Here is a 24,963-nt window from a genome sequence, read left to right on the forward strand (position 1 = left end):
CAAGTCAGGAAAAATAGATTGGAATGCTTTGTCACTGACTTGCTGTGTGACCTTGAGCAGATCACTTCACCTCTCTAGATTTCTATGTCTTTGTGTATGAAGCACTTTGTGGCATTTTCCAATGCACGGGGTGTGCCCCCTACCTGTCCCCTTGGTGTAGCTGTCGCTTAAAGCGAGGTAAATCTTCCTCTCCACAACATATGAATTGTCTTAGATGCTTCAGTTCCCACTCCTGTGAACAACCAGCTCTGAGTTTCTCTTTCATGCTCCTGGCCCGCTGGAGCTCCAGCTCTACCCTGCAACTTTCTGAACACTTCCCCCTTCGATGTCCCTTGCTTAGCTCCAACCAGTATGTCTAAAACCAACATAAGTATCATATTTCCCCAAACCTAACCATTAGTCACCCCGGTTTGAAAATTTAGTTTCTTCCTCTCTGAGTCAGGTGGCACTTTTGGCTGGGAAAGCATTATCTCCTTCCCCACCCCCTGTCGTCAAGTTATGTTGATTTTTCTCTTTAAAGTAAATGTACCTCATTCCTTTTCTACCACTAGCACGCAATTTCAGCTTCTTATCTTAAATCTCAACCATCGCCAGCCACTGCCGTCTCTTCCTATTTAATCATCCGTCTAATACTTGGGTACCTACTGTGTGCTGGTTCCTGTGCTAGGCTCTGGGGCTATCGCATGGAGCAAAACAGAGACAGTCCCTGCCCCTTAAGGCACTCAGGGTCTTGTGGGGGAGACAGACATTGCCCAAAGTTACCAAAGTGAATATGTAATTACAAGCTGTAATATCTATGAAGAAAAAGAGTCAATGCAGTTAAAAAAATAAATAACAAGGATACCTAATTTAGATTGGACAGAAGTAAGGCCCCTGAGAAGGTGATACTTCCACCAAGACCCCCAAAATGAGGCTCAGAGTAGGGAGAAAAGGGCTCCAGACTGGGACTAGCATATACTGATGGTCCTAAGACAGAAGGAGTTTGGGCAAGGAACTGCAAGAAGGACTTACTAAGAATTTCAGATTGTATTGTAAGAACATGGGGCACCAAAGATTTTAGATTTTATTCTGAGAACATTGGAAAGCCATTGAAGAGTTTTAATCAGAGGAGTGAGTGAGCTGGTTAAAATGTCAGCATCCGCTTTGCAGAAAATAGAGTAAAACAAGAGTAGAAGCGGTAGATATCCTAAGGAGATGGCTGCGGTAGTTCAGGAGAGGAATTATGTTCGTTTGGATGAGGGTGTGGCATAGCACTGTCACTGTCACCTCATTAGCCCAAAACCTCTAAAAACAAAATAAATTCCAAATGTTTTGTTCTGACTCTGACATTTTTAAGCAGGGAGCAAAAGGCTGGGGGTGGGGGAGTGGGGCAAGACATTAGAAAGATGCTGGGATACATTACAGAATCCAAGGAAAGTTAACAACTAAGTTTCAGGAAGGGCAGAGACCAGGGCAGCTCTAGAACCTCAGCTGCAGGATTTGCCATCCTCTTGAGTCTGCTGCCAGCGAGGCAGGCCAGACAGTAGACTTATGGCTGTGCTGGGGACTCCCTACTGAGGATTGGGGGTACACCACAAAGAAAGGGGAACTGTGAGCTGGGCACTCATCCTTTCCGGCATTGACTTTGTTATTCATCATTTTCTGTGGCCCCAAATGTTTGTAGGTTTACTATACCCTCTAATGGTGTAAAGAGTAGGCATAATTTTTATAGCATCCTGGTTAAAGTGAGGCCCAACCCTACTTCCTTTTTCCTTTGAACGTTTGGCCTAGAGGATGGGAGAAGGGGATCAATATGCCCACCACCATATCCTGCTGGCTCTTCTACCTGGTCAACTACAGTCCTCTCCCATTTCTGATCTCCAGGGTATCAAACTGTTTGCTTTTAAAGCTTTAGTGAAGCAGCTGCCAGATGGTCCACGCATTCCAATTGTGAGCTTGACGTTCTTGGGATCAGAGATGAATATGATAAAAAGGAAAAAGAATCTACCTAGCACTAGTATTCTAAGAGCGTGGAGAACACGAGGATGTGCTTTGCATATACCCTTGCCTCCCTCAATTCTGTGGACTTCTTCTGGGGGAGGAACGGAAAGCAGAGAGCTGTGCTCTGGTTTTGGATGTACACTTAATACCAGGCCAGCGAGGTGAGAGTTCCTGTGTTAACAGAAACCTTGCATGGTCAGAAAGTTCTTAGGATGTAGGTGGGAGTTTTAGTGACCAGCCCTCCAAGAGGCTACAGCAGACCAGTAAGACTCAAGCCTGAAACATAGCACAGCACAGATATCCTGTAACCATTAGGCAACAAGCCCTAGGAAAGTCCTGTCCTTTTCTCTCACGGCTTCTGCAATTTCTCACCTGTTTTCCTTTTAAACAGTGATGCCTATAGTTCCCAAATGGTTTTATTTTCCCACTGGCCCACTGCAGGAACAGCCAGACTCCTGGCTTCGCCTTCAAGCTCCTGTTTCCACAGCAAGCACAAAACAGCACTAGCAGTGGTAAGGGGCAAACAGGGAAGTAAAAGCCACCTCTCTCTGCTCTGCCCCTCACTTCCCAGCCTGTTTCTACTTAGAAACTGAAGAAAGAAATTCAACCTAGATGCCAACAATGGGTCTGTCTACACAAAGGTCTAAAAGAAGAGTTGTATATGTCTCTCTTAACCACTGGAAGCCCTCAACCACAGAGCTAACCAAAAGAAACTTCCTGACAAGGTGAAAAGCAAGAATGAGGCCTGCAGAGGTAAAGGGAAAAACAGAGCTTCCCCTTTCTCTCTCTTTCTCTCCCTCCCTCTCTCTTTCTTTCTTCCTTATTTAATATTTAAATGTAGTTTTCTGATACATTCACAAGCTTAAAATCCACAGAAAGATATACAATGAAAAGTCCCTCCCATTTCTGTAGCCATGTGTCCTGTTGCTGCCTCACCCTCTTCGGTAGCCACTCGTGACTTTTCTTTTTATCCTTACAGAGTTTCTTTATGCAAATACAAGCAAATTTTATATATATATATATATATCTCCTATTCTTCACACTTCTTTAAAAACTAGCATACTGTATACACATTTCTGTCTCTTGCTTTTTTTCTCCCTAACAGTATATCGTAGAGAATTTTCTATATCACTACATGAAGAGTTTCTATATTCTTTTTTATAGCTGTACATTTTCCATTATATGGATAGATTATAATGGATTCAACCATTTACCTATTGAGGAACATTTAAGTTGTTTCCAATCTTTTACTAATACAAACAACGCTACAGTGAAAAACCTGGTCATATGTCATTTCACATGGGTGCAAGCATATCCGTAGGATAAATTATCCAAAGTGGAATGGCTGGCATAAAAGATTCGTGCATTTGTAATTTTGATGAATGTTGCCAGATTGCCCTCCATAGTGGGAATAAGGAGATTGGAGCAGTGGGAAGGACAGAAAGCATTACTGTGGAGTCATACTCCCCTGCCTAAAACTCACCAGTATTTCTCTCCCCATAAAGTTTGGTTTCTTCTCCTGGCATGTAAAGGACCTTCAATACATGACCACACTTTAGCTTCATGGCCTGATCTCCTGCCACTCCCTGAACTACTAGCGGTTTCCTAAATACACCTTGATCTTTCCTCTTTTAAAGAAGGAACTCAGCTATATCACAGCGTTCCCTGCCTGCATTCTACTGTACCCACCCACTGTGAGCCCTTGGCACTCTCTCTAAACTTCCTGTTAGAGCACGTCTCACACAATCTTGTTATTTAGTATTTTCCCAAATAGAACAAACAAACAAGTAAATGAATGGAGTGAATGAATGAATGTAAGGAATTGCCTGTTCTATGTGGAGGCAAGTGGACAGATGAAATGACCCTTCGAGGGTCTTTCCTGACAAGGATTGCCTTTGCTACAGCAGTGGTCCTTCCTGTCCTCTTTAATCACCCTAAGCTCATTAGTGTTCCCTCTGCAAAATCCCAATGATATCCCCAAAGACCCCACACGAGCCCTTCCAAATTAAGCCAGAAGAACCCATGCTGAGGTCTTAGGCAGAAAGGAGGCCCTGACAGGGTCAACCCATATTGGGGTCCTGTAGTCGGATGAATTTAGTCAGTTTTCCTCTTTGCCACATGGATCTCTGTAATGACTGTTCTTCACCTTTTTACTACCAGCAGGAGCAGGTCTGATTTCTTCCAACCTAAAGAGCCTCAACTCACACAAATCTGAGATGAATATGAAGCCAACTGACCCTGGGGCTCTCCAGTCTCACTGCACAATTTGTCTTTAGGGTGTCCCTGCTGTTTTTCCCCAGATCAGGGATCCACAGGGGACTCTACTACAGACCATTCTGTGGGTACCCATGCCTTCAGAGTCTGTGTGGGTTCAACTATTCATAATAGTTGGGTTCAACAAATAGACATGACCCTTCCTGGAGAGTGAGAAAACCACTTGGGAAACATTCTGTTCTTGATAGTTTTTCCCTCTCTGCCTGTCAGTGGGAAAAAGAATGATCAGAAGTACATTGTAGGACATGGGACAGGATTGTTCTGACCTTGCCTCTGATTACCTCCCGTCTTAGCTTTCTTATCTCTTTTCTTGCCAGCAAATATCTACAGTGATTACTTTCCCAAGTCTTGAAGTGATGAAAATGTCCTCATCTCCCTTCTCCTCCCTCAGCTTTGTCTGCGACTGTTTCTGTTTTGTTTTGTCCAGCAGCCATTATTAGAGTAGATAGCATTCCAAATGTACTTCACTCACTTTATTATTAAACTGTCAGCTTTTCCTTGCCAGGGACTAAACCAGGAGATACAAAGATATTTCTATGTCCTAAAAATACCCTAGGTATTTAAAAATTGTTATGTCTACAAGGTAAGCAGAGAGAAGAATGATAAAGCTGTGTGAAAGACTGCTGAAGTTGATAGAATATCCAAATGTTTTCGAATCAGAGATTAAAAAAAATAGCTTACAGTACAGAATCTTTACTTGTTCTGAGGTTCTTTGTTTATTACAAACTAGGTGTGGTTCACAGGAAGCCAAAGCTTGATTTCCAGCAAGTTCTCAAACTTCTCAACATTTAACTTAGACTTGAGATCTTCATAGGCCAAGAGTGAGAAGACTGTTCAGCAGGGGAAAAAAAAAAGGGCTACTGAGTTACATTGCCAGCCCAGCATTCATTCATTCATTTATTTATTCATTCGTCTATCCATCCATCCATCCCAAATAAACATCTATTGAATATATACTATGTTTCTGTATTCCAGACACCAGGCCAGATCTGGAATACAAAGAATCGTAGAACATTGTTTCAAAAGATGTTTACAGAAGCATAATTTATGAGAGTACAAAGTTAATGGAAAATATCCAAAAGTAGATGGCGATCATTAAAATGATGGTTATAAAGACCAGGATGGTAACATGAAAAAAACCTTATAACACAATGTTATATGAAACAAAAGAGAAAAAGTTTATGTCAAATATTTATGAGTCTATACTAATAAATAAAGAATTGAATAAATAAATAAATTGGGAAGAAGAGACAAATCTTCCTGACAGAATTCCAAACAATATATGTAAATCCTATGCCCCTCCAGGAGGTGGAGCTTAATCCCCTCTCCCCATGAGGGTGGACTGGAATTAGTGATTTGCTTTTTAAAAAAGGGCATGGAAATGGAGAAATAGCAGCTGTACAGTGGACAAAGCTGGCCAACATTACCTTAACCAAGTGATCAAGGGTAACATCACCAGGGGTGCCGTTTGGATATTATGCACCCCTGTGATGAGATGGGCACATCGCCACGTGGTATTCTTTCCAAAAATCCATTGCCCCAGTCTAATCATGAGAAAAACATAACACAAACCCAATTTGAGGGACGTTCTACCAAATACCTGAACAGTACTCCTCAAAACTATCAAGGTCATGAAAAACGAGACTGAGTAACTATCACAGACCAAAAGAGCCTAAGGAGACATGACGAGTAAATGCAATGTGCTATCCTAGATTGGATCCTGGAACAGAAAAAAAGGACATTACTGGCAAAACCGGTAAAATCTGAATAAGTCTAGAGTTTAGTTAAAAGCAATGTACTATGTTGGTTTCTTAGTCTTGAAAGATGTAAGATGGTGACATTAGCAAAAACAAATTGGATGAGGGGTATATAAGAACTCACTGTCTTTGCAACTTTCCTATAAATCTGAAATTGTTCCAAAATAAGAAGTTTATATATAGGCAAGTATATATACCCCCTTATTGCAATTATAGAAAAACATTCATGGAAAGAAAAATACACATGGGAAGAGAAGGAAATACATAAAAGTAAGTGTAGCTCTGCAGAAATTATGGAACTATGGAGTGATTTTTTTCCTTTTATCTGCCTATTGAAATATCTGTAAAGTGGTCATATTATTTTTTATAATTTAAAGAGTTCACTTTGGTTTGGTTTGGTTTTAGGGAAAAAATTCTTTCCCTCGAAATGCAGAGGGAATGTACAAAAGTATATAGACACTGGGGGGGGGGTCAAGATAGCTATTGCTTTAAAATACCCCCAAATATTATTCTGCACAAGATGTGCTGACCCACGTTGGCCCAGAAAACATGGAGAGCTCCTTCCTTCTTTCTTTTTCTTTTTTTCCTTCCAGTTTTGTCCTTCCTTCTTTTTCTCCCTGCCTCACGTGCAGTTCCTCTGAGAACTGGTGCCTCTGTCCAGCCCTTCTGTCCTGAGAGCACACAGGGAGAGGACACCTTGGAGTTTCCATAAGAGCCAGGGACAGAGACAAGGCTAGTGGGAATCAGGAAAACCCTCTTGAGGTTTTAGAATGGAGGGTCCAGATAATGACCATCTGGACAGTTCTCCAGAGGCCTCTAGGATTCCAGCTATTCCAGAGACTACAAACAGCACTATTTGACTCTGGCATGGAGCTCCCATCAGCACCCGTGAGCAGAAGCCATTCCTTCATTTGCACTTACTTGCCCATACCATACCCCTTTTGGACCCAAGTAGAAGTAAAGTCTTTAAAGGCAAAGAGTTTACCAGCCAGACAGAAATACTTATCCAGCTTGCCTTCTTTCCATAATATGCCAGTCAAAGATCCCAGAGAACAGATAGATAGAGCAAGCCTTCTTTTTAGTTCTTAATTAACATCACCCACCCACCCCAAAAAAATGACCAGAAATAAGTTCATTTTTTTAAACCTCTGACCAAGGAGTGGGCACATGGATCAAGCTGGATTGCCAAAACTCTTTCCCTAGTCTTGGAACCTTGAGCAAATAAGACAATGACCAAAAAAGTAAGTGGGCTGGCGCTTTCTCATTCTAGCATGGTGAAGAGACTGTCGTTCCTCTCTCCTGGCTTCTGGGGCCGCCAGTTTCCTATCCTGTTCTGAGTCCAGTTTTTTAGCTTAACCTTCAAATCTTTTTAGTACATTCCTTTTTCTTAAGTTAGCAGGAGCAGATTCTGTTGCTGGCAAGCAAAGAACCTTGGTATAGGCAGTGAAAGGGCCACAGTGACAAATTATGCAATTAAATATTGGCTTTACTTGTCTGACTTAAACTGATCCAGATCATGGATGTGTGATTCTTTTCATCTACCATGTAAATGACTCAGTGCTTGGATGCAGTTCCTGCCTTTTAGGAATTTACAGTTTCGTTATAACATAGGACGTACACAAACGAAATCATTACATATGGATTTTTTACTGTGTGCTGAACACTATTCTAAAGTTTTTACATGTATGACTCATTTAATCCTCCCAACGACACTATGAAGTAGGTACCATTATCATTTCCATTCTATAAAGAAGTAATTGAGGCACAGAGAGTTTAAATAACTTGCCCAAAGTGACAAAGCTAGTAAACAATGGAGCCTGGATCCAAATACAGCCAGTCTGGTTCCAAAATTCCCACTCTTAACAACTATGTTATACGGGAATGAATGTTAAAGACAAAGTTCTGGAAGGTCAGAGAAGGGGGAGATCAATGTGGCCAGACTGATCAGGGGAGGCCTCAAGGGCCTCTTGGTTCTGGAGCTGGGTGGGAGGCAGCGTGGGATTTAATCTGAGAGGAGGGAGAAGCGTCTTTTGGGACAGAGAGGAGGGTCAATGCAGCAGGAGCAAAAACAAAGCTGAAACTGAAAACGTTGTTTAGACAACTATGAGACATACAGAGAAGGGGGTCTTTTGGAAAGCGTTCAAAGAACAACTGGATAGTTAGCGGGGAGGTCAGACCATAAAGGGCCTTGAATGACAGGTCAACCACTATGACTTTACCCTACAATGAGGGCCCCTACAGCTTTTACAGGGAATAACATTTGGGAACATTATTTTGTTATAGAAAATTGAAAGCATACACAAAGATATTGAGAGTAGAATACTGAACCCCCGTGTATCCTTTATGCAGCTTCAGCAATTACCAGCTCACAGTCAATTGTGTTTCATCTATATCCCCACCCTCTACCCCTATCAAGATTATTTTGAAGCAAATCTCAGACATATTAATTCATCTGTACATACTTCAGTATATGTAGAAAATCCCAAGGAATCTATTTTTTAAAACCCTCCTAAAACTAATGAGTTTAGCAATGTAGTAGGATATAAGATAAACATACAAAAGTCAATTGCATTTCTGTATACTAGCAATGAACACGTGGACACCAAAATTAAAAATACCATACCACTTACTAAAAAAAGAAAGAAAAAGAAACACTTAGGTGTAAATCAAACTATGTACGGGATTTGTACGCAGAAAGCACAAATTTCAGATGAAAGATATCAAAGAAGATCTAAATGAATGGAGAGGTATATTATGTTCAAGGATTGGAAGAGTCAACATAGTAAAGATGTCAGTTATCTCCAAATTTATATACAGACTTAATGCAAATCCTATCAAAATTTCAGCAAGATTTTTTTGTTTTATGGACAAGGTTATTCTAAAATTTATATGAAAAGACAAAGGACAAGAATAACAAACTATTTTGAAAAAGAAGAAAGTAAGAGGAATCAGCCTACCCAATTTCAAGACATTGTATGGTTACAGTAATGAAGAACTGTGTGGTAGGGGCTTCGCTGGTGATGCAGTGGTTAAGAATCCGCCTGCCAATGCAGGAGACACGGGCTCGAGCCCTGGTATGGGAAGATCACACATGCTGCGGAGCAGCTAAGCCCATGTGCCACAACTACTGAGCCTGCGCTCTAGAGCCCGTGAGCCACAACTACTGAACCCGTGAGCCTAGAGCCTGTGCTCTGCAACAAGAGAAGCCACCGCAATGAGAAGCCCACACACCGCAACGAAGAGTAGCCCCCGCTCGCCGCCACTAGAGAAAGCCCGTGCGCAGCAACGAAGACCCAATGCAGCCAAAAATAAAAATAAATAAATAAATTTATTTTTTAAAAAAAAAGAGCTGTGTGGTACTGGTGGAGGTATAGACACAGATCAATGAAACAGAATAGAGAGCCCAGCAATAGACCAACGCACATTATGCCCACCTGATTTTTGACGAAGCAAAAGCAGTTTGATGGAAGAAAGATAGCCCTTTCAACAAATGTTGCTGGAACAATTGGAAATCCACAGACAAAAAAAAAATGAACCTTGACTTAGTATCACAGCTATACAAAAATTAACTCAAAATGGATCACAGACTTAAATGTAAAATTATAGAACTTTTAGGGAAAAAAAAAGAGAAAATCTCAGGATCTATGGCTAAGCAAAGAATTCTTAGACTTGACACCAAAAGCATGATTTATATAAGGACACATCAAAATAAAAACTTTTTCTCTGCAAAAGACCCTGTTAGGAGGACAAAAACGCAAGCTACAAACTGGGAGAAAATATTGCAAACCACACATGCAGTAAAGAGCTAGTACCTAAAATACATAAGGAACTCTCAAAACTCAACAGTAAATGTATGTCAATTATATCTCAATTTTTAATAATTAAAAACTCAACAGTAATAATCCAACTAGAATATGAGCAAAAGATATGAAGAGACATTTCACTGAAAAAGATACACAGGTCGCAAATAAGCACATGAAAACATGGTCAATATTACTAGCCATTAGGGAAATGCAAATTTAAACACAAGATATAACTACATAGCTATCAGAATCACAGAAATTAAAAATAGTAACAATATTAAATGTTGGCAAGGATGCAGAGAGCCTGTATCACTTGTTTATTGCAGGTGGGAGTATAAAATTGTATAGCCACCCTGGAAAACAGTTTGTCAGTTTCTTATAAGACTAAGCATGCAACTATCCTACAACCCACCAATTTCACTGTTGCACATTTATCTCCAAGAAATGAAAATACATATTCATACAAAAATCCATGTGTGATGTTAATAGCAGCTTTATTAGTCAAAAACTGGAAACAACCCAGGTATCATTCTACAGCTGAATAATTAAAAAACTATAGTACATCCGTACCTTAAAACATTACTCAGAATTAAAAGGAACAAACTATTGATACATGCAACAACCTGGATGAGTCCCCAGAGAGTTATGCTGAGTGAAAAAAAGTCAATCCCCAAACATTCTGCATGATTCCATTTATATAACGTCCTTGAAATGACAAAAGTATAGAAACAGAGAACAGAGTAGTGGTTTCCAGACGTTAAGGAGAGGGTGGGGGCAGGGGGGAAGTGAATGTGGCTATAAAAGGGCAACAGGAGGGATCCTTGGCGATATTCTGTATCTTTACTCTTTCAATGTTAGCATCCTGTTTGTGATGTTGTATTATAGTTTTGCAAGCTATTACCATTGGGGGAAATGGGGTAAAAGGTATGTGGACTGTGTCTGTATTATTTCTTATAGTTGCATGTGTGTCTACAATTATTTCAAATTAAAAGTTTAATTTTAAAAATTGATGTTATAAATTGCCATGAGAAAGAATCAGCAGATGTAATAGGAAAATTCTCCAGGAGCTACAGAATTTAGAGCAATATGAAAGGGAATTTAAAATAAATATATTAATTTACATGGAAATGGAAAGGGCTAAAAATAGACAAGGAAATGCTAAGAAGAATAATCTTGCTCTAACAGACATCAAAATGTGTTCTAAAGCTATCATAATTAAGATAGTGTGGCACTTGTGTAGGAAAAGACAAATTAGAACAACGAAACAAAATGGGAAGTCCATAAATAGATCTATACATATAAGGAAGCTTGATATGCCACAGAGGTGGTATCACAAGTCAATAGGGCAGTGATAGATTATTTGGTAAATGATTATTTAATACTGGTTATCCATATGAAAAAAAATTATTTTAGATCCACACCTCAAGTCAACACACAGAAAAATTCTAGGTAAAGACCTAAATGTGAAAAATAAAATTTTATTACTGTTGTGGCTTAAACTGTGTCCCCCCAAAAGATCTGTTCAAGTCCTAATCCTTGGTACCTGTGAATGTGACCTTCATGAAAATAGGGTCTTTGCAGATGAAATCAAGGGAAGATGAGGTTGCAATCCCTGACAGCACTCACTCTGGTTTCTCTGATTCTGCTCTTCCCAAAGGCCTGGAAAACCCAGGAGATGGGAGAATTGTTTTTTTGCTGTGTTACCTCTGCTTGGGCAAGCTATTCCAAGCAAATGGGACACCTGTGCCCCTGTCTTGGTGCCACCTCTGCCCCTGCCAGTGACTGCCCAGGTGCCAGCTGGCTCCTCCCTGGGGGTGCAGATACCAAATGAACTTACTGGGATGGGTGGGTATTAAAAGTCCTGGCCTCGGTCCCTGAAACACTGTCTCTGCTTGATGCCTGCAGCCATGTGGCTGGTTCTCCTCCTCCTGCTGTGGCTGAGCCCTGCAGCCCCAAACCAGGAGACAGGTGAGAAGCCAGGCTAGCAGGTCGAAGGGACCTGGCCTCTAGTCTCTTTTATTTATTCATTCATTCGTTTAATCAACCATTTTTGTCCCTGGCATGATCCACCTCCTTATGTTCACTGATTCATTAATTAAATAATTCATTTATTCAGACATTTACTAAGCATCTACCAGTGCTTAAGGTGGCTTCTCTGTGTACCCACATTCATATTTATAAGTTGTCCTTGGATGATTCGCTTGGGAAGGTCTGTTTTGGTTGGGGAATCAAGAGGAATGTCCAGAAGAGGTGCCTATGAGTAGAGGCAGCAGGGGGCTCTGGAATGTGCACTGTCGGGGGATGGGAGTGTTACAAGAGGGAAGGTGGTATGACAAGCCCAGATCCAGATTAATAGGCAGACTCACTGGGCAACTACCAGGCACCAACCCATTTGGTTTGCTAGAATATTCCTGGAAATCCAATGGGATGGAGAAAGCTGTATCTACCAGAACCTCTTTTGGGAGAAAACTAGATGTCATTGCTAGGAATACTTTTTGTAGGGGTGGGAGCCTCAAGGTGCATGCTTAAGTAATAACAGATGTGTTAATAAATTGCTTGTAAAAAGGACTTCTGAGGAAGGGCGGGGCTTCAGATTTGCTGAGTGGGGTTCGCAATTTGGGGGCTGGAGCAGTATCACTGGGAACTGTAAAGGGGAGGGGGAGGCTGCCCAGTGCCCCCTTTCCACACCCTGCCCCAGCAGGGCTCACCCTCTTCTCTATAAAACTGTCAAACAGGTTTAAAGAGTGTTGTTCTGGAGGGGTGCCAACTATTAGCATGGGGTTCTTCACCCAGCCTTGTTTGGGGCTGTTCCTGGCCTCACAGCTTGTCACTTCTACAAGCCTTTTAGACTGAAGCCAACGAGATGGTCACACAGGAGTCCCTGAGCTACCACCTCTTCACCAGGAGTCTGTTTCCTGGTGGGCTCATTGGCCCTCCACCAACCCCGTGGCTCTCTCCTCTTACCTGTGGTGCAGCACTTACCATACAGTATGATGACATTCTGGTTACTTGTAGTATGATGACACTCTGTTCACTAGACTGAGCTCTTAGAAGGTGTTTCTTTGGAGGGTTGGGTTGGACAGGGCAGTGGAATGTATGTCCATGATCCACCATGGTACCTGGCTCAGAGAGTCACTCAATAGAATAAAATGAATAAATGAATGAATGCATGAGTGAGTGAATGGGTGCTTGGTCACCATGGGGTGGACTTCCTTTCCCTTATTGCGCTGTCATTTTTCTGATGGGACCAGTCAGCGCTGTCAGGAACTGTAAATCTGTCCTGGCCTATGGACACCCTGGGAGCTCAAGTGTGAGCCCAAGTCCAATGCAGCTCTTTTAAATTAAGTATAAATTATTTGACACCAGAACTACAGAGATACATTTCCTGCCTTCAACCAATTGGTAGGAAGGCAGATAAACACACCTTCAGGAAAAAGATCATAACAATAATGGAGACAGGGATTAATGCTATGTTAGAAACTGAAATCAATAGATTTTAAAAGTAAGAGGAAAAAGTTAATCCCAGGAAATGTAGTTAATACCTACGTCCCAGCTGCGGGGGTGTAGGAAGGCCTCTCAGGATAGATCAAATTTATTTTTAAAAAATTTTTATTATGGAAAATTTGAAACACACAAAAGTAGAGGGGATAGTTAAATGAACCCAATGGACCTATTGGCTAGCGTGAAAATTATCAACACCAAATTCTTATCCACCATATTAAAAAAATATATAACCACAATACCTTATCAGAGCTGAAATAATTAAAATAATTACTACCATTTAATACCTATTAGTGTGCATACTTCTCCAACTATCAAAAAGTCCTTTTTGCAACTGGCTTATTCGAATCAGGATCCAAACAAGGTCCACACATACATTTAGCTGTTATATTCTTAAGTCTCTTTAAATCTATATCAGCTCTCTTCCTTTTTTTTTCATGCTGTTTATTTGTTGAAGAAACCAGGTCATTTGTCCTGTAGACTGTCCTGAATTCTGGATTTGTCTGACTGGATCCTTGTGGGTGCTCCTCTGTTCCCCTGCATTTCCTGAAATCTGGTAGTTAAGGTTCATTTCTTTTGGTAAGTATATTCTGTAGGTGAGGCTTTGTACTACCTATTGCATGGAGAAGGAGACAGGCAATGTCTAGTCATCTCACTTCTACTGGTGTTAAACTTGATCAGCCAGATGCATCCGTTTGTAGGTCCATTATAAAAGTTCCCCCTCGACATTTCTCTAATGGTTTTAGCTTCCACTGATGATTGTTACCTAGATCCATTTTTTCATTAAGGATTGCCACATGGTGGTTTTCTAATTCTACCATTGATTCTGCATTTGTTAGCTGGAGTTCTTCTATAAAGAAGACCTTTCCCTTGTCAACTATTTGGTTTGTGTGGAAAGACTGGATAAATGATTCTTCATTTATCACTCTCAAAATAACAAGCTGGTTCGTTAGCAACCCTGGGAAGGTTGAATTTAATCATGACCTTGAAGGATAAGAATGTTTTCTTCTAGTGGCTATGAGAGGAAAGGGCCTTCCAATCAAGGAAACAGCTTGACTAAAGGCTCAAAAGCAGGAATATGCAGGATCTTTAGAGAATGGCCCAGAGCATTGGCAAGTGCAACCAAAGGCTTTTTGAAAGAAAAAGCCCTGAGCCTGATGTGGTGGAAAAAGCAAGGGGAAAGTCAAAATTGCCGGTTCCACTCCCAGCTGTCACCCAATCACTGCTTCTGAACACTGCTTTTCCATTTTTAGATCAGTGTCTTTCAAACTTTTCTGGCCACGGTCCACATTAATAGAGATATTTTACGCTGTGATCCAATACTTACATACATATACAGAAAAACACAAAAATTTCAGAAAGAACCCCAAGCAACTTACACTTCTATATACAATATACAATATATGTAGATATTTTGTATCCTATCCTATCCTATGCTATCCTTTCCTATTCCACTCCACTCCATTCCACTCCATCCCAAACTGTTAAAATAAATGCTGGTTATGACCACTGACTTGATCACTGACCCCCAAATGGGGTACAGCCCTCATTTGGATGGTCCCTGGGGCTCTTTGCCGGCTCCAATCCTTCGATCGTTTCCTGGTCTTGGTGACAACCTGACACTGAACCAGTGGGAAGGGGGATGATATGAGAATGGAAACTGATCATTTGCAGGAGGCTCCTGAGTAGAACATGAGGCAGAAGCCAGACCAAACTCAGAGGCCACCATTCCAGCCCAGCCCACCATCATCTTGAGAGATCTGACCTCCCTGGACCACTGCCCCCCTTTCACCAGACACCTACCTGCTGGCCCCTGTTTCCACAACAGGCTGGGTTAGCCACACCTGACCCCGCATCCCCTCAGAGGCCCGCTCCCTGCTGATCCTTTGGACTTTGGAAGGTCGTCAGGCTTATCCCTAAACAAAGCCCCAGGCAGGTGCTAACCTAACAGGAGGCAATTGGGAAGGTCAAGGTAAAGTAAAGGGAAAACAACATTGAGAGTCCTGGGCATGAGAGTACTGGGGCCCCTTCTGCTCTGAGCCAAAGACTCACCAGGTTACCTGGGCCACGGTCTTAAAGAAGATGAACCCCTTCATCTTGTAGTGGATAAGGAATGATCAGATAATAACTGAGTTGAGGGCTGCCCTGGTGGCGCAGTGGTTGAGAATCTGCCTGCCAATGCAAGGGACATGGGTTTGAGCCCTGGTCCGGGAAGATCCCACATGCTGTGGGGCAACTAAGCCCGTGAGCCACAACTACTGAGCCTGCGCTCTAGAACCCGCAAGCCACAACTACTGAAGCCTGTGCACCTAGAGTCTGTGCTCCGCAACAAGAGAAGCCACCGCAATGAGAAGCCCAGGCACTGCAACGAAGAGTAGCCCCGTCTCACTGTAACTAGAGAAAGCCCCGTGTGCATCAACGAAGACCCAGTGCAACCAAAAATAAAATAAGATAAATAAATTGAAATAATAATAATAACAATTGAGTTGAACACCTTGGGGAAATGGTAGGAATTGGGGTTGGTGAAACTGTTTTGTGAATAGCGACCTTGGAGAACTTCCTCTAACTTTGTGGGGTTTTTCTACGTCCCTCTTCTCACAACTCTTCTGTCGTTTTCTCTATTGCCTCTGTGTCTTCCTTGCTGTCACTCCCCTGTCACACTCTTCTTTTTGTCTCTCTTCTTGCTCACTCTTCTCTCTTAGCTCTGTCGCTCTCCTTTTTTTTTTTTTTTTTTGCGGTACACGGGCCTCTCACTGTTGTGGAGTACAGGCTCCAGACGCGCAGGTTCAGCGGCCATGGTTCACAGGCCCAGCCGCTCCGCGGCATGCGGGATCCTCCCGGACCGGGGCACGAACCCGTGTCCCCTGCATCGGCAGGCGGACTCCCAACCAATGCACCACCAGGGAAGTCCTGTCTCTCTCCTTTTAATAGCAACTTTATTGAGATACAATTCACATAATGTAAAAGTCATCCTTTTAAAATATACAATTCATGGTTTTTACTATATTTACAGAGTTGTGCAACCAACACTATTACCTAAGTTTAGAACATTTCATCACCTCCCAAAGAAACACCGTCCCCATTAACAGTCACACCCTTATTCACCACACCTCCCACCCCTGGCAGCCATTAATCTACTTTCTATGGATTTGCCTGTTCTAGACATTTCACAGAAATAGAATCATATAATACATGGCCTTTTGTGGTTGACTTCTTTCGTCTAGTGTAACATTTTCAAGGTTCATCCATGTTGTAGCATGTATCAGCATTTCATTCATTTTTATGGCTGAATGATATTCCATTGTATAGAAATTCCATATTTTGTTTTATCCTCTCATCAGTTAATGGACATTTGAATGATTTCCACTTTTTTGCTATTATGAATAATGTTTCTATGAACATTTATGTACAGGATTTTATGTGAACAGATATTTTCAATTCTTTTAAGTATATACCCAGAAGTGGATTTGCTGGGTCATATGGTAACTCTACATTTAACATTCTGAGGAACTGCCAAACAATTTTTCAAAGTGGCTGCACCATTTTACACTTCTGCTAGCCATGTGTGGGGTACCAATTTCTCCACATCCTCACCAACACTTGTTTTTGTTTATAGCCATCCTAGTGGATGTGGAGTGGTAGCTCATTGTGTTTTTAATTTGCATTTTCCTGATGATTAGTGACGTTGAGCACCCTTTTATGTGCTTATTGGCCATTTGTGTATCTTCTTTGGATATATTCTTTGCTCATTTTAAAATGGGGTTATTTGTCTTTTTATGTTGAGTTTGTGAGAGTTCTTTACATATTCTGAATAAAATTCTGTTATTGCATATATGGTTTGCAGACGTTTTCCCACCCCATGGGTTGTCTTTTCACTTTCTTGATAGTATCCTTAGAAGCCCAAAACTTTGATCAAGTCTACTTTATCTATTCTTTCTTTTGTCACTTATGCTTCTGGTGTCATACCTGAAAAACTACTGCTAAATCCAAGGTCATGACAATATCTAGAGTTTTACAGTTTTAACTCTTACATTTAGATTTGTGATCCATTTTCAGTTAATTTATATATATGGTGTGAGGTAGAGCTCCAAATTCATTCTTTTGCATATGGATATCTAGTTGTCCCAGCACCATTTGTTAAATCTGTCTCTCTTTTTTTTTTTTTTTTTTGCGCGGTACGCAGGCCTCTCAATGTTGTGGCCTCTCCCGTTGCAGAGCACAGGCTCCAGACACGCAGGCTCAGCGGCCATGGCTCATGGGCCCAGCCACTCCGCGGCATGTGGGATCTTCCCGGACCGGGGCATGAACCCGTATCCCCTGCATCGGCAGGCGGACTCTCAACCACTGCGCCACCAGGGAAACCCTGTCTCTTTTTAATGTCCCTTTTTCTCCAGGCAGCTGCTCCCAACCCCAGCCCCTCTGCTGCCTTGGAATGGATCACCACTGCAGGAGAGGAAGCTGCTACTGTGATGAATTCTGCCATGTGGTACCAGACCGCTGCCTGGATCACCGTGCCCTCTGCAACACTGGTAACTCACATGCAGGCTCCATTCCACCCCCAGCAGAGCTGGATGCTGTGATTGACAGAGGCAAGCCCCTTGCATGTATTTTAGGCCAAGGCCAGGGTGTGGACTGGATGGCTTCTAAGGTCCTTGACATTCCCAAGATCCTGGCATTCTGTCCATTTCATATCAAAAGTGCCTACACATTCCTCTCCACTTTCTTTTCCCCACTGCTCCTTGCCACCTGCTGCTCCCCTCTGAGCCACTTTTGCAGGTCCCACAAGGAGAGGTTCAGCTGTTGGTGACTGGGGAATAGGGTGGGGAAATAGGGTGGCTGTGTTGCACCTAACTGTCCCCGCTTCTCTTGCAGTACAGATGCCTCTTGACCTGTCCCATGTAGACTTCTGAGGGCAGACAGGAGTCTGCAGAGAGGTGCTGGGGGTATTGGGCAGCAGCAAGCGGTGGGAGGCAGCGATGAGGACAGGATCTTTCACCTGTGTTTTTCCGCTCCTCAAACTATCAGCATGGTGCTGCAGGTGGTGCTGAGGAAGGAGAACCCGCCCAAGCCCTGCCAGAAGCTATCTAGACTGGATGCAAAGCATGGTGAGTGCCCTGGAGATGCTCCTAGAAGGGGTGGCTGGCAACCTGCTCCTGCCTCCCTGGCCTCCAAGCCCCAAAGTCAAGGAGCAAATACCAAAGCGGGCAAAGAGCCTGAGCTGGTCGCAGCACTGTTGCAGCCACAGTTTTAGGGTAGAAGCCAGGGTTCCTGCCCATGAACACTGACACTGAATTTCATATAATTCTCACGTGTCATGAAGTAATATTCTTCTTTTGACTTTTTTCAACCGTATAAAAATGTAAAAAACATTCTTAACTTGTGATCTGTACCAAAAACCGGCAGCAAGACAGATTTGGTCCACAGACTGTGGTTTGCTGCTCTCTGCCCTATGTTCTTTATTTTCCTTTTGTGTCCCGGCTTCAGCCCTGACCTGTCCAGCTCTCTGCGCAGCACTGGAGGAGAGCCCTCAGCCCCCACCCTAGCATATTACAGCGTTGGACAGAAAGAAAGGCAGTATAGCGCGATGGAAAGAGCTTGGACTTGGGAGCCAGATAGACCTGGGTTCAAATCCTGGCTGACCTCAAGCCTTCAGTCTTCTGAGCCTTTCCGAGCCTCCCTTTCCTCATCTGTGTCCTAGAGCTTGCCTTGTAGGGCCGCTGTGGAAGGGCCTGGTTCTTGGTGGATGAACAAGAGAGAGCGGTTATTTGGGGAAATGTAAATAAGCTGGAGAGGCAACAGGCCTTCACTTACTGCTCACTTAGGTCTGGCAGCTTCTCCAAACCAGCCCCTCTCCATCTCCATGAAGGGACTCAAGAAGACAGCCTGACTCCTCCCTGAAGCTTCTCCCCCACTCGGTACCAGCAGGGCCCTGGAACAAAGCTCAGCCTCCCCTCCTAGGGCCATGATCACTGGGCCCAGGGGTGCTTGTCTCCCAGCTGCCACCCTGTGTGCTTCCCCATTGGTTCAACCAGAGGAAAAACGGAAACGTGCTGTTGTCGTAAACACTGTTAAATGTGCATAGAATCAGCCATACAAACTATAAAACAGAAATTTGGCTCACAGTATTTATTGTTTTGTGATGGTTACACTGAATATAGCAAACATTTCTTGAAAGTAGAAAGTAAGAACCTAGCAGCCCTGTGGCTAAGTAATTCTTGCCCCTCTTCTCAGTGTTCCTTCCTGGGCTCCATAGTATTGCCTGTAAGTCCTAAAATAGCCTGGCCTGAGCCCTGTGGCCTCTTGCCCACCCCCTTCTCTTCCAACTGTGACAGGAGGGGCAGGGTACCTTCCTCTGGTGTGCCGGGAGTGGCATCCCTGGGGTCTCCTCGTGTGCAGGATTTCAGAGCACTAGAAAAATGATGCCAGGGGCTTTAGGGTCTGCCAAGCCCATCCTTTCCTCCCAAATCTGCTCTTCCTCCTGTCCTGTGCATGGTTCCCTGTCCTGCAGCCTCCTGGACTCTAAACCTCAGGGTCATCTTTTACTTCTCTCTGCCCCTGGTCTTCTTCTGCAAGGTGCCAAGTCTTTCTAGTTCTGCTTCACAACACAGTCCACATCTGTCCCCTTTACGTCCCACTGCTGAAGTCCTAGGTCACAGCCTCACAGTCCTGGTCCTCTTGCCCTAACTGGTCTCAACCCACATTGTACCACATTGTACTGCCCAAAGCAGAGCTCTGGTTCTGCCAGTTCTCCATTCAGAAACAACCACTGGCTTCCCATTGTCTCTAGAATAAGGCTAACCTCCCATGCATAGCATGCAAAATCCACCACACAGCCCCAAGGCACATTTCTGGCCTTATCTCCTGCTAGCCTCGGGGAGGGACAGCCCGGGGCCCTGTTTGGGAAAGCCCCACTCCTACCTCCAGAGCCTGAGATCTCCCTTGCCAGGAAGAGTTTTTCAGGTGAGGCTCTGTGGGATGTGGCCTCTCCAGCTGGGATCATCCTGTGGGCCTCATAGAGAGCCCAAAGATGCTGATTTGTGGGCTCTTTCCTCTTCTTGGGTCAGTGCTCATTCTCCTTCCAAATGCCCAGAAACTCCATCTCCTCCTTCACTTGTCTCTCCTACATTATCCCCCATCACAAACAGGGTCCCCATAGATGTTCCAGTACTGGCACAGATTCCTCGCTAGTCAAGTGTGCAGGTGTGTGCACATGTGCATGCAAATTTTATTTCTACCTGGCTCTCCATCCTCCCTCCCTGTGTTCTTCAAACCTCTTCCCTGTGAAAGTCATTTCCCTGGCAGCGGCATACCACCTGGGCAAAGCCCTGAGAAAGCAGAGGGCTTCCTGTAATGTAAATTAAAATCACAGTGTTAACAGGTGATTCTTTTAATCCACAAGAATGTCTAAAATTAAAAGGACCTGTGGTACCAAGTGTTGATGAGAATGTGGAGCAACTGGAACTCTCATACATTGCTGGTATAGTATAAGCAGGCACAATCAATTTGGAAAACTGTTCGATGCTGTATACTGAAGATAAACACATGACCCAGCAATTCCACTCCTGGATATATATATATATATATATATATATATATATACCCAAGACATATACAAGAACGTTGATAGCAGTGTTATTCAGAATAGTGAAAGACTAGAAACAATCCAAATGTCCATCATTAGGAAAGTAGATAAATAAATTGTGGTATATTTATACGATGGAATACTACCTAACAATAAAAAAAGAATGAGGTGCCATTATATACAACAAAATGGGTGAGTCTCGCAGGCATAATGTTAAGAGAAAAAAGCCAGATATAAGAAATTATATGTGCATAATCCCATTTATATGAAGTTCAAAAATAGGCAGAACCAGTCTATGGTGATAGAGGTGGGAATGGTGGTCCTTGGAGGGATACTGACTGGAAGTGAACACAAGGGAACCTGTTGAGATGCTGAAAGTGTCCTATATCTTGATCTGAGCGGTGAATACATCCTGGGTGTAAGCACATGTAAAAATTCATCACGCTGTATACTACTTGAGGTTGGCATAGTTAACTATATGTTGGTTGTACCCTAATAAAAGAAATGAAAGAAGAGAGGGCTCCCTAGAGGTTTCTATGCTACAACCCAAGGAAATAGGGGCTAGGGTATGGAGGGGTCCATTCTCAGGGCTTTGCAAACTTAAATGATTCCCACCATCTCTCCTTATCTACACATTTTGAACCTGTGGGGACCCACTCAGACCCCCAGAGTTGGTATAAAGATTATTTTAAAGAGGAAACATTTGACCTACAGAAGATGCAGAAAGAAATGTTATCTGAACTTCCCTTATCTGACTAAAACAGAGCCTTCTAAAAATACAGCTGCCATAAATCTCCCTCCAAGGGATTTTCCAGCCAATTTTAGCTGCCGTGGAGACAGACTGCCAATAGAACCTTCCATATTTTCCCACAGAGGTCCTAAGCCCTATGCCTTTGTTAAGTGCGGTGTAGAACCCTTTGTCTCTGGTTATTCAGTGAGTTACTCATTACTAAGCAGCTCCCTGGTGCCCGTGTAAACAAACGTTGTCTTTTCTCCTGTTCATCTGTCTTTTCTTAGTTAAGTTGCAGGCCTCCAGTCACTGGACCCAGGTTGGAAGAGGAAAAAGGTTTTCCTCCCAACAAACACAGACCCAAATGGCGCTGGTGACAACTCCATCCTTCCATTTGTTCAGGCTGAGAAGTCTGTAGTTTTCTTGACTTTTCTCTTCCTTTGACAGCCCACACCCATCTGGTAGGAAGTCATGTTGGCTCTGCGTTCAAAATATATCCAGAATCTGACCAACTCCAACCTCCTCTGGTACCACTATGGTCAGAGCCACCCTCCTCTCTTACCTGGACTAGGGCAAAAGCGTCCCAACTCTATTCCAGTTTCTATTCCAGCCCACAGCTGCCAGAGTGGTCCTTCTAAAACCCAGGTTAGAACCCGTCACTCCTCCGCTCAAAACTCCCCAGGGGCTGCTCCCACTTCACTCCAAGAACCCAGCGCCCAAGGCTGGCAAGGCCCTTTGTCACCTATGTCTTATCACCCTGCTCCCCTGCCCCCCAACTCTGCCCTCTCACGTGGCTCCAGCCACACGCCCTCTTTTGTGCTTCTTGAACTAGGTCCTGCCTTAGGTCTCTGGATCTTTCTCTAGCAGTTCCGCTGCCTGGAGTGTTCTTCCCCACGTATCCACTTGGTTAACTTTCTCACCAGCTTGGAGTCATTGCTCAGATCCCATGGTGCTATTTGATACTTTAATCTGTCCCTCACCTCTCCACGCCACACACACCAGGTTCTTCTTACCTGTCTTTTTTTTTCTTTTTTCCATAATATTCATCCCTTTATTGTTCACTTATTAATGTTTGCCATCTCCTTTCACTGGGAAGTTAGTTCCATGAGGGCAGGGATCTGTTTTACTCAGTGCTGTATCCTGGGTGCCTAGAACAGTGTCTGGCATCTAGTAGGTGGTCCATATATGTCTGCTAAATTAATAAAACTAGCCTCCTATGCTCATTCAGGGTGAGAGCTGAGTTGGGCTGAACAAAATGTCCAGGAACTTTCTGGATAAGACTATTATGCCCCCAGGGCCAACAGTCATGTGTCCAGGCTTGGAAATTCCCCCAGATACAGGGGAAGATGGACCAGACAAAATTCAGCAAAACTCAGGAAAGCACTCAGCCAGGCTTCCCTTCTAGCAGGTTCCTGGTTAGATCTCATCGTAGACAACTGGGCTAGAGCTGAGCTGTTGATCACTTAGAGGATGAAAAGAGAAAGGAAATGGAGAAGGGAAGTCTGTGGTGGGGGTGCAAGGGCACCTGGAGTACCTCGGTCTGTAGATTAAGCCACTGGCCGCTAGAATGAGGAAGTCCCTTTCCCCGCTAGGGTGGGGCAGACAGGTGGGCCAGGAGGGGAGGGAGGCGGCTCAAAGGAGTTGCATTCTTTCTGGATTTCTCCTCTGTCTTCTCAAGGGTGAAGAGTCACACCAGATCACTCATTACTAGATCGGGTCAAACAGAATTCAGGTCACTGCTATGGCCCTGGGGCCTCCTCTCCCCACCTACCCACCCCCCAAGGGGAAATCAATTCTCCCATTTTATAAAGTGAAGGACTGAGGTTGAATGGGAGGGTGGAAGGGCTCAGCCTGGCAGGAGTACTATACGGATTAACAGTGTGGTTGGAACTGGGGTCCAAGATCCCTGACCCCAGGTGCTGGGCTGCGTCCCAGACAGACCCCTCAGTCTCCTCTCATAGAGTCTTCCTCCCCTCATCCCACCCCCGTGCCCTAGAATGACTCCCTTCTCCTTCTAGGCCACAGAGCCCTTTATCCCAATGGAGGGTGAAGTTCTAGAAGACAGTGGCTCACACCAAATGCAGGACCTCAGACTTCATGGCCAAGAGGACCTCAGAGGTCTTATTGACAGAGGCCCACAGAAGGCAAATAACTTATCCAAGATCATACAGAGCTCTTGGGCCACTACCAAGGAAGGAGCTGGAAACAGAACCTAGACCTTTTTTTTTTTTTTTAATTTATTTATTTTTGGCTTCGTTGGGTCTTTGTTGCTGTACTCGGACTTTCTCTAGTTGCAGTGAGCTGGAGCTACTCTTCGTTGCGGCGCACGGGCTTCTCACTGCGGTGGCTTCTCTTGTTGCAGAACACAGGCTCTAGGCGCGCAGGCTTCAGTAGTTGTGGCATGCGGGCTCAGTAGCCCTGGCTCACAGGCTCTAGAGCGCAGGCTCAGTAGTTGTGGCGCACAGGCTTAGTTGCTACGCGGCATGTGGGTTCTTCCTGGACCAGGGCTCGAACCTGTGTTCCCTGCATTGGCAGGCGGATTCTTAACCACTGCACCACCAGGGAAGTCCCAAACCTAGACCTTCTGATTCCACTTTAAATTTCCTTCCAGCTGTGAGATTTTGTGATTTTTTTGACACCTGTTCAGCAAGCTTTCCTCTACTCTGGAGCTGCTTTCATCACAAAACTCTTGCCCTGAAATCCCCAAGATACCTTGTCTGGCCACTGGCTGTGGCCATAACAGCTTATGTCCTTGGCCCTTTGAGGGGATAAGATTCTTCACTAGGGCATTTGGAAATACATTCTGCAACCTCATTCCCCGTCTTGTGGCCAAATCCCCAAGGTTCCCTAAGTAATCACCCTCAGTGTCCCTCCTCCCAGGCCTGAGGACTCAGACCAGCACACTTACACTTTCCCTTCTCCCAGCTGTGCTCTTCCTACCCCACACCTCCAGTCTGGCCCAAGGCATGATCCTGCCTCTGGCTGGGATGCAGGATCACAGGATGTAAAGATGGAAGGATGTTAGGGATCAGAGTCCTGCCCCACACTGGAGAGCTGTCTCCTGCAGACCTCAGGGGGCTGTTCCTTCTCTCTGTTGCTTGAGGATCTGAGTGGACATCAGGGCCTTCACTCATTTACTGAGCACCTAAAATGTATATGTTTTCAACAAGCACCAAGTATGTAGCAGGCACTGTTAGAGACTTTTTTTTTTTTTTTTTTTTTTGCGGTACGCGGGCCTCTCACTGTTGTGGCCTCTCCCTCTGCGGAGCACAGGCTCGGGACGCACAGGCTCAGCAGCCATGGCTCACGGGCCCAGTCGCTCTGCGGCACGCGGGA

At 43.9% G+C, this 24,963-nt stretch overlaps 1 pseudogene; it reads left to right on the forward strand.

Annotated features, from left to right (window-relative positions):
• Positions 1-3: 3 nt before the first annotated feature.
• On the forward strand, positions 4-24,844 carry LOC149749340 (uncharacterized; annotated as a pseudogene).
• The last annotated feature ends 119 nt before the right edge of the window (positions 24,845-24,963 follow it).

This window comes from Delphinapterus leucas, chromosome 4 (assembly GCF_059928025.1).
Source record: "Delphinapterus leucas isolate spDelLeu-1000000601 "Yukka" chromosome 4, BTC_Dleu_Yukka2, whole genome shotgun sequence".
Taxonomy (NCBI): Eukaryota; Metazoa; Chordata; class Mammalia; order Artiodactyla; family Monodontidae; genus Delphinapterus; species Delphinapterus leucas.